Source organism: Adiantum capillus-veneris, chromosome 10, assembly GCF_014529385.1.
Source record: "Adiantum capillus-veneris isolate H3 chromosome 10, ASM1452938v2, whole genome shotgun sequence".
NCBI lineage: Eukaryota > Viridiplantae > Streptophyta > Polypodiopsida > Polypodiales > Pteridaceae > Adiantum > Adiantum capillus-veneris.
Genome location: NC_140940.1, coordinates 103,196,394 through 103,207,669, shown reverse-complemented (window position 1 = coordinate 103,207,669; position 11,276 = coordinate 103,196,394). Strand labels below are relative to the sequence as shown.

Genomic DNA, 11,276 nt, shown 5'->3' with positions numbered 1-11,276 from the left:
TGACCAACGAGCAACTAGCTAAGTTGCACAAAGCAAAGTGGAGACAGGAGAAGAAGCGTCTTACGATTGAGTTAGCTCAAGAGGAGGCAAAAATTTGGGCTCAAAAACGCAAACAAGCAATTCCACTCAAGGAAGGTGTAGGAAAGCGTTACAAGATAGAGTTCATAGATGATTCGCTAGTATATGCACCTCTGCCTTTCATTGAGGTCACAGTAAATAATCAATTGCAAACACATGCATTCATAGACACAGGAGAAGATGGTAATACCATTTCATATGAATTGTATGGGTTTTTGAATGACATGTTTGTATGTCCTACGGTGTTACAATTTCAGTATTATTCAGGACATAGGTCCACTGCATTAGGTGCTTGCGATTTGATGATAAATGTTGGTGAACTAACCTGTGAGGACGAGTTCTTTGTCACCCAACCTAAGTTGCAGGACATGCCTATCATTTTGGGAAGGACATGGCAAGCGAAATACGACTGTTACTTCAATTGGGGGGAAAGGTCAGTACACTGCAAGGTAGATCGACAACATAAGTGGGCTGATCTAGTGACTCCAACTCAATTCTATGGTCCACAAGTGCTACCATTACCAGAAGCACAGGCAAAAGAGGCATCGGATTCAGCACAAGACTCCACAAAGGAAAAAAAAAACTACACCAGAAACAGGGACTAACAAGCAAAGCACAACTCACATTGATAAACAAGAAAAAGAACTACCAGAAAGAGTCGCGGCAAAAGGGAAGTGGATATGGGTAAAGAAATCCAACAGAAGTGCCAAATCCACGACTCACACGACTCCCAATCAAGCAAAGATTGAGAAAGAAAAGAAGACAATCAAGAAGCCAAGCACAGCCGCGGGAAAAGAGCAATGGATTTGGAAAAGAAAAGATGACAAATCAAAATCCACGTCTCACACGGCTATGCAAAAACAAGCAAAGACAAATGCCAAGAATACCAAACCCAAAGAGCAAGCAAAGTCTAGAAACACACGAACTCATAGTGGTACACAGGTTTGGATCAGAAAGGATGAAGTGCAACGCTTGACAAAGCAGGAAACAACAAAAAAGCTGACACGAAGAACGCACGAAGAATACCCAAAGGGGAAACACCAGATGAAGTGGGTTCCCAAGAGTCTAATTCATCCAGCTTATAATGGTATGAGTTGGGTTCCCAAAACGCTAATGTCGCAAAAGCCATCAAAGACAACACACAACAGTTCTCAAGGAGTAAAGCGAGACACGCAGATACTAAAGAAACCCAAGATGCATAGCAAGATATGGGTGAAGAAAGTGAGTTCTGTTCTCATACTAAACACAACAAGGGTAGACGTGGCAATTCCAAGCAAAAAGCCCGATTTGGTATCAAGCTATGGAATTGCAGCGTAAGCTATTCGGATGGAGCTCAATGTTACTGCCAACAAAGTCATGGTAACAAATGGTTCGTCACCAACAAGGATATGTGAAGTTGCCATCACAACCCTGGCAAGAGAGAGTTCGGAAGAAGCAAGGATATCAACGTATCCCTATGACACCATGAAATTCAAGGTCATTCTGGTGACAAAGCACCAAAGACATCACCTACATTGTACATAATCAATTATAATAGGATGGGATAGAGCTTCGCCATCGACAGCCCATGGAAACATCGTCCATGACCTATTCTTGCACAGCATATGGTTTAACATGCATGATCTGTGTACGCATACATAGGGTCACTCAAGACCTTGCATAGACACGAGCTTCGTATCCGACACACTCCTACAACAACCACGTCGTCGCACGTAGTGCTTCGATTAAGTGGGGGGGAGTCACGAGTGCTGGACAAGTCAACCATGAGGAGGATTGTTTTTCAATTTTTAAAATCTAATGTCTCGAGCACACATTGGGATTCGTGTGATGTCGCGCGGCGTGTGTATATGGTTGTTTTCTTGAATTTTTTTGCCTTTTTGAGCCAAAATGAGCCCAAAATGCACTTTCCAGGCACTAATTAGGAGAATTCAGAGCTCAAATGGAGTCCAAAAGGTGTTATCATGGAAAAAGTTGAGCAACTTTGCTAAAGTGTGTTGATGAGCTTTATTCGTGTTTTTTCTGGTCAATTTTGGCATTTTTCTTTAATTTTCCGTATTTTTCTTCAATTTCTTTTGAAAAATCCATAAAATTTGCTGGAAGCTCCAAATCAGAAACGGACTTCAAACGCCGAATGTACAAGTGAAGAGGTTTCTAAGGAGTGGTCAAATGACAGAATCGGAAAAGAACGCCCGAATGGCCACGTAAAGGCAAGAGCTTGAAGATGTCAAAGACTAGAGAAGAGCGTCGTCAAGCAAAGCATGTGATGTATACAGTCAATTTTGCATGTCACGGAATATGCTACACAATGGTATGCTCAGAATCAAGTGTCAAAGTAAGTCACGAAAACCTGTGGGTATATAGGCCATTTCGGGACCTCATTTGGTCATTGCACTAGTGAGAGAGCTAGAGAGAGAGCTTTTCTGTGCGCGCAGTCACCGGCCTAGTAGAGCTCGAGCACACCACCCTTTGCAACGAGAGTGCACAGGAGTGCTCACCCTACATTACAGAGTGCACTCACTCACCCACGCTGCTCAGATCCACACACAGACGGCTAGCACGACACTATGGCGTCGGGATCCCACCGCCCCGATACACGCGATGCAAGTCATGTTCCACAGCAGGGAACAATGGAAGCGGGATCTAGTCAAGTTCCAGCAACACAAGTCGAAGGTATAGTGCCACAGTTTGAAGTGATCGCACAACAGGCTGTGATCAAATGTTTCATCAGTTGCGAGAGCTTGGAAGCTGCAAAGACATTCGTGCTGAAGACAAAGTATCAGACTCCAGCAGGCGACAACCTGACAATCATGTCAGTGCTGCAGTCTTTCCGGAATTTACAGAGAATGTCTGAAGTGCGGAAAGTGATGCAAATGATTGGATTAGAGAATTGGAATTTGCAAGATGTGGTGGCGGTCGACGCACGAAGGTGCTACGAGCTTATGACATCCCTCAAGGAAGACGGCACCGCATCAGTCACCTCAAACAAAGGGAAGCTTCTCCAAATCTAAATCACATCTGACGTGATTAGAGAAGCCCTAGAAATCAAGACTGGAAGATTCAACATAGCTAAGCTGCGGACAACTCAGAGCATGAAGAGTTCCACATTTCTGCAAACTGATGGGCAGAAAACTTTCTATGATATACTTAACTATCAGATAATCTTGCCCATGCACATTTTACATCAGATGTTCAGCATCATCAAACCACAGAAATATACACATCCAGAAGTGGGACTCACCTATTGGCTAACCACAACAATGAGCCATCCACAACCACTGAGATCCAATGTGCCGGAGAAGATCTTAATGGATATCAAGAGAGCGGCAAAGACGCAAACAGTGCAGAAGAAGGGTTATTTGGGAGCTGGGCAAATGCTTACACGAGTATTCTACCAAGATCTTGGCATGAAGGAAGACTTGAAGCTGCAGGCCTCAGATAACGCAACCCGAATTCACATGGCGAGGCGTTTGTGCAAGAATCTCATGTCAGGCCAAGCAGAGGAAGAAGAGTCTGAGGATGAAGAAGCCACTGCCACAGCCATAGCTTCAGTCCACAAACCAACAGAAAGGGAAGAAGAAGAAGCTACAGTACAACCTGAGCACCGCACAAAGAAGAGACACGATCTGAGACAAGAGCAACAAAGGGTAATAGAGGAGATTAGTCGTCAAACTGAACCTCAACCCAAGAGGCAAAGGCAAGTTGCTCCTCACAGACAAGAGCATGAAGAGCAACTACAGCATTTGACTCGCATGAGTAGATTGGGACAAAGATTAGCTGAAGAACAAGTGAGAAGAAGACATGATGAAGAGGGAGCTCCACAAGAAGAGACAACTGCTGCTGTATAAGAGGAAACCATGCAGTACTCTGAGACGGTACATCATATGTAAGTGGAACTAGAAGAAGAACTTCGAGCAGCTTATGAAGAGCGCCAAGTACCATGAGCATCCACAGAGGAGCCAGAAAGTCCACTAGAGGACATTTCTACAAAGGAGGACTAGACATCCATGGTAAATCTGGAAGCAGGCAACACTCCACCTCCTTCACCAAGACAAGATTTGGTTCCTTCACAACCATCTTCTCCATTAATAGCTCAACCTGCAGAAGTTAGCGAGCCAAGCCCGGCTCCTGTCGAGCAAAGTCTTCCAAGACCAAAAATCGTAGAAGAGACGCAAGAAGAGGGAAGGAGAGAAGTAGACTTGCCAATGCTCGCCAGAGATGAACAAATAGAAGATTGCAGAAACCGCATGATCCGAGAAATCAATGAGATGGCAGCATTGTCGCAGAGTCAAATCCAATTAAAAAGAGAGGAGGAAGAAAGAAGACGAAGTGTCCAAGACGAACTTGCCAAAGACAGAGTAGACGCAAAGAAGTCGGAGGAAGAAAACCAAGCACTGAAGCAACAGATCCATATCCTCCAGACTCAAGTAAAGTAAGCGATGGAAGCAAAGAAAGTGGTCAAGGTCAGAAACGCAGAAACTGTAAACCAAATGGCCATTATAAGAAAGGTGCATCAGGTGGCTATGGAAAAGCAAAGGTGGATGCAAGCTCAGCTTGATGAGCTTCTCATGCATCCGTTATTGGCTCCTCAACCATCCGCGCAGCCAACTCAGAGTATCGAAGGTCAAGAGATGCTCAGGGAGCTGGAAGCACTCAAGAAAGAAGTGGCGGAACTCAAGGAACAGAGAGAACTAATGACAGCCACGACAGCTCAAGCATCAAGAACTAATTTTGAAGAGATGCCAGAAATGGAACAGATTGAAGCAATGGACACAGAGGAACCTACACAAATCAAAGAGGCAATGGCCGAAGAACCAAGTGGGAAAATGGTTGCAGAAACCGAAGACAACGAACTGCTCCGCACTATGCAGCAAGATGTAGAAGAAGAGCAAGAGCCTACTATCAAGGCACACAAGAAGTGGGAGTATGAGGTAGTGTCAGTGGCGGTGAAGGAGTATAAAAACGCACAACAGATCATTGAAAATATGATTCAACCGTCCCTACCTTATCCTCTCCTTCGTCTCATCAATGCCATGCACATAAAAGAATTGTTGCCTTCTTGCACTATGGTAGAGACAGGAGGCTATGAACCTCTCACATCATCTGAAATGTCAGGCACTGCTCCTCTCAGGAATCAGCTGAATTGGCGGCTAACATGGTTCGCCCAGCACATGGGGTCTACCATAGAATACAACAAGGCTCAAAGGATTAATCCAACTTATTGCCCGGTCGCCAGACGAAGGGTGTGGACACTGTTTCAACAGACAAAGGTCAGACATCCGAACTGGCTAAATTACCCAGAACTGCCACGACCCTCAGGATTCACTACGAATGCATACTTTGTCAGAGCCTGGAGGAGAACACGGGACAAATTCAAAGGCGTTCCAGATCTTGCATGTGTCATGCTTACAAAGGCAGCTGATCTTTTTATGAAGATCTTCCAGACCTTCAAAGAAGACCTACCTGACGACACAACATGGAAAATTTTCTTAGAAGGCGACGAGAGATTGGCGTATGATTTGACAAAGCAGCCAACTCGTCACCAAATGATGGAACTATTTGCCAGATGCCAGTTCCTACCTAGCTCTTACATGATGACATTCGAAGAGCTATTTCACACATGATTCTTCGAGGTGGACACACACTTGTTCAAACCAGTCATCCAGAACTTGGCTTTGAGGTGTGTAGCATTCAAAGATGCACAGAATGAAAATCCAGTGCATGAGCGGATCAAAGAAGCAAAAAACAAAGAGAGACAAGAAGAAATACGAAGAGCTATAGCAGCCCGACGACATTCCCAAAGAACCTAAAGAAAAAGCATGTCCGAGGACGAACAATGGATTAAGTGGGGGGGAGTGTTGTCGTCACATCACGACAAGGCGAAAAAGCATTTTTCGCAGTTAGCTTGTTTAGCAGACAGACTTGTATGTAATTTGGGGTCAGCAAGCACCAAATGTAATGATTTGGGGTATATACCTCCAACTTGTAACATATGTACACAGTAAGACATGTGAGACCAATAGAGGGGTTGAATTTGGGGAAGGAGGGACGAGTTTTTCCGGGGGGGGGGACGATGAAGTGAAGAGAGCAGAAGAGGTAAAAGCCTTTTGACAGGCATATCTTTATGGGTCCATATCTCTCTTTGTGCTAAGTATTTTGCTATGAAGTTTTGTGTGTGCAATGTTGATGCTTTGATCTACACTTTGATGTAAGCTGTTGCCTGTAAAAAACAGTATAGGCAAACATCACGACACTTTTTGGCTGTGTTGCTATTTTGCTCATATCTTGAGGTAGGAGTGTCCAAATTAGATGATTTTTGGTGCATGAGGTCGGCTCACAAAGGGCTTTACACTGATGTCATCAATCGTCATTTTTCATGACCTGCAAACATCATTACGTTTTTTGTCCATGGCTTGTAAGTTGCAGATCTAGGACGTTCTAGCTTCCAAAAGTGCATTCTAGTGATACCATTGGCATTAGGGACCTTGTGGGGTGTTGAGGAGTGATTTTGGAACATTTTCATTTTTTACAGCATTACGCCCTACATCATTAAGCGTATTGGTGTCAGGTACCCAGGTGCTACAGGTGATGCCAAAGTGTTGGGATATAGTCTAGACTTGCTTTTAGCATGTTTCCTTTCATTGTTGATGCCCATAGGACCTAGTTTAGTGCCGGGACTCTTGTAGACGGAATAGCGTCGTGCTGACTAGAGATTCGTAGCAAGTGCTAGTTTAAAGGACTCCATGGCTTGACAACCCATCGGGGCCTTCGACTACCTATCCGTGGTCCATACTCCCTGTATCAACAATTAGTAAAGCTAGTTGTGAGACAGATCCGCTATACTGCATAGAGTAGTGGTGACAATCCCCGAGGCGCAGTGTTGATCCATGAGACGATATTGCAGGTGTCAGATGTGACATGCTAATGCTAGCCGGTATGGTCCCATGGAAATAAGAGCTTGGATGTTGTGGTTGTGGAGCATAATTTGTTGAAACAATGGGAGGGGTAGGAGGTACATGAGCATGAGGATCCATAGGTGCATACGATTGATACACACTTGTAGGGGTTGTTATTGGCATTGGGCTACCATGTAGTGGTGCTTTACTAACAAATGAGTTCCATGGCATGTTTCTTTGCATGCCCATCATTGGGGTAGGCATGATAGCCGTGGTGTCATCAAGGGAAAGATGAGCTAGACTTGAAAAAGTAAAGCTATCACTTGTGGGCTCAGATTGCAATGAGACACCTGGAAAAACAACATATGGAGATGAAGATGGAAACTTCATGCACTAAGCAAAACAATTATAAAACACAACATCAATTCCCTCACGGTCTCAAACCCAAGACCTCACACACCTTCGAAGATGGTGAGAGCTAGCGGGGTATGAGAGTAGAATTTGAGAGGAAGACGGATTATTCTTACAAGAAAGATGTACATATCCTCACATAATCACTCATATTAGCATAGCTTAGCTTAGTAATTAGCATGGTAGAGGAGATGAGCATGCATTGAAGCCTGGCTCTTGGTTGGATTTGCATCACAAAGCCAAGAGTTGTTGGTGTAGGCCTCCCTTCTCACAAGCTTGGAGTAGGTGATAAGCTTTCCATTAAAGCTTGTGAGAGAGAGAGAGAGAGAGAGAGAGAGAGAGAGAGAGAGAGAGAGAGAGAGAGAGAGAGAGAGAGTCTTCTTACTCCATACATGAGTTGTGTGTGTGTGTGTGTCTAAGTCAATAATGCCTTTGAAAAATCAGCCCCCTCTCTCTCTTGGTCGACCCCTCTTGCTATTTGCTCATGCTGCAGCCTCATTGGACCTCCCCAGAGCTAGCGAATGATAATTAAGCAGTATAAGTGATAGCCTTCTGACATGTGTCCCCCTTTCCCCTTTTGTGAGAGCTTTAGGTAATTAATAAATGCAACTAAACTCTCATTCGACCCCTTTGCCTCCTGGCCAATAGGAATCAAGCAAGCCATTGGGCTGTTGAATGCTCATTGGTCCCCTTGGGAGACTGTCCAATAGTCTTCTAGAGAGATTAATTCTTATTGGTTCTTTTATTAAGTGTTTTTAAATTAATTAAACTAGATTTATTCTAGCATAATTCTCATTGGTCCACCTCAAGGCCATCTAATAGGATTTGAGTATACCTTGTGGGCATCTGGGCTAGGGAGCTGACACGTGTCCCTCTCTCCCCTTGTGTACAAAGGGAACTTGTGTGTGTGTGTGTGTGTGTTTCTCTCTCATTTCCTACTTCTTGGGCTCGCCCTCTCCTATGTTGGGCCTGACAAAGACTTTTGGGGCACACACAAAGCATCCAATTTTCCCTAATGTTGACCTTTGGAAACAACCTTTGAATTTCGTAACCTTAGCATTTTGGAAGTCTTAATGGGCTGAACCTTAGGATATTTTAAGCGCATTGTTGCACATAGTTCTTTTGCAGATGGCCCCCCCTTTGGATCCCTATTTTCCCTTTGGATCCCTATTATAGAGTAAAGAGAGAGAGCTTAAATCCCCCCATTGGGATCTTTGATCTACTTCCGTTACATAGGCTTTTAGTAGATTGAGAATTGTTAGGTTAGCTATTTCACTTTGGCCATCCGTTTCTGGATGATAGGCCAAAGAGGTGTAGCATTGTCCCTAAATTCTCAAAGAGACCCTTCCAAAAATTACTAGTCATTCTAGGATCTCTATCCGACACTATGGACATTGTCAAGTCATGGTACTTGAAAATTTGTGAAATGAAGAGGGTTGCCATTTGATGTCCTTTGATAGTCTTTTTGACAGGTATAAAATGAGATTGTTTATTGAACCTGTCTACTATCGTCCATATTCCCATATTCCCATGGATAGACTTAGGCAATCCAAAGATAAAATTCATGGATATGCTCTCCCATGGTGAACTAGGGATTGGCAAGGGTTGAAGCAATCCAGGTTGCTTCCCTCTATCAGATTTTGTCTTTTGGCATACCACACATTTGGAAACATACTCTTGTATGTTCGGTTTCATGGTAGGCCAATAGAAATATGTTTCAATTCCCTTTAGGGTAGACAGAATCCCTCTATGCCCCGCATAAGGAGGAGCATGAGATTCATACATTACTTTCTCACGGAGTGAGTTAGTAACGCATAGTCTATTGCCATAGAGAAGATAACCATCTTGTAAAGTAAATGGCTCCTCTTTCTTTCCTAAAGCAAGGGCTGAAATCACATCTCAAAAATCGGGATCAATAGCATACATATCTATCATTGAAGATAGATCATTGTGAATTGCTATGGAAACCGTATTCACTCTCGATCGTCTTGAGAGTGCATTGGCTACTTGATTATGCTTGCCAGCAATGTGAGCAATATGAATATGAAATTGCAAAAGGAAATTTTCCCACGTCATTTTTTTGTCAGAGAGCTTGGTCTACCTCATGAAGTACTTAAAACTTTGGTGATTTGTTTGCAAAATGAAAGGAGTCCCCAATAAATAGTGCTTCCATGAGTCTAAGGCATGTAGAACTGCAAGGAGTTCCTTTTCATATATGCCTAGAGATTGCTCAACAGGGTTGAGCCTTCGACTTTCATAGCCTATGGCGTGCCCTTCTTGGAGCAAAACAGCTCTAAGGCAATCACCACAAGCATCACATTGGACCTCAAATGGCTTTGAGAGATCCGGTAGTGTAAAGCACAGGTTGAGAGATAAGCTTTTCAAAATCATTGTTCTCCTTAGCAGACCATGTATACCTAACGCTTTTCTTTGTTAGGTCATGTAATGGTCCTGCAATCTGTGAGAACGTTTCTATGAAGTGTATATAGTATGCACACATACCTATAAAGCTTCTTAGTTCATGAAGATTCCTTGGTTTAGGCCATCCTTTTATTACCTCTAACTTTGATGGATCCATTTGGATGCCATCTTGAGAGATAATGTGACCTAAATACTGAATCTCTTGCAAGAAAAATTCACTTTTCTTTCGATTAACATAAAGTTTATTCTCTCTTAAAACTTGAAATATTACCAAGAGGTGTTGCTTGTGTTCATCTAATGAATTAGAGTAGATGATAATATCATCAAAGAACACTCCAGTGAAGGTTCGGTGAGGCCTAAATAGCTTCTCCATCAAGCGGTTGAATGTGGTTGGTGCATTGGTCAAGTCAAAAGGCATGACAATGTATTCGTAAAGACCAAACGTAGTGCGAAATCTGGTCTTTACAATGTCTTGATCAACTATCCTTATTTGATGATAGCCACTTTTTAAGTCAATCCTACTGAAGTAGGTGGACCCTTGTAGCTTATCAAATAGGTCTTCTACCCGTGGAACGGGAAACCTATTTTTGATAGTGATCCTATTTAGTGCTCTATAGTCGACACACATACGATATGTGTCGTCTTTCTTTTGCACTAGTAGCACAAGAGAACAAAATGGAGATGAGTTGGGCCTAACGATGCCCTTCTTAACTAAATCATGCAGTTGCCGTTGTTGGGCACATTTCTGACACCCCGTTTTTTGTAAATTTGTACATACGGACATGATGACCGATGTCAAAAGGGCATGTGGGCTTTCTTTTTGTGGGTTTTTTAGCACGCTTTAGCAATCACATGTACATGCACTGCAAGTCGCTAGTCTAGTGACAGCTTCGGGCTACTATAAGTGCCCGTGAGTGAGTTTTTTGAAGTGAGACTTGTATATAACTTAAACTCATGTACAAACTAAAAAACGTTCAGCCAAAGATCAGAAATTTGCAGGTTTTAGCTCGTTCTGTCTCCTTGGTGCTCTTAGATGCAGTTTTTTGCCCCGACTAGCCTTCTCTACATGTAGTCGTGCTGGGACAGCTCTCTGTTCGTGTCAATTTTGCTCATGGGGGCGTATGGAATCAATTTTAGTCATCTTCAGCTTTCTCGCCAGTCATTTTTCAAGCTTTCTCTCAAGCTTTAAAGTGCCCCAATTGGAGTTGTGCTCATCAGGTTACGACTAGTTCTCTGCAGGGTTATGGCTATGGCAGCCTAGTGGCAAATTGTGTGTAGACAGATTTGGAGGGCATGTATCTATGAATTGTGGAATTGATGTTGAAGTTGTGGGTTTGTGATGTTTGATTGTTAAAGGAGAGGCTCTTGTCTTCATATGCATTGGTCGGCGTGTGCTGTAAATCCGTGCTTTGACAGGGTTTTGCTCCTATGTGACATAGTCTCTTGGGTGGGCGACGGCTAGTAAATTCCCAA

At 43.3% G+C, this 11,276-nt stretch overlaps 1 pseudogene; it reads left to right on the top strand.

The window, feature by feature from the left end:
- Positions 1–3,827: 3,827 nt before the first annotated feature.
- On the top strand, positions 3,828–4,511 carry LOC147449382 (uncharacterized; annotated as a pseudogene).
- The last annotated feature ends 6,765 nt before the right edge of the window (positions 4,512–11,276 follow it).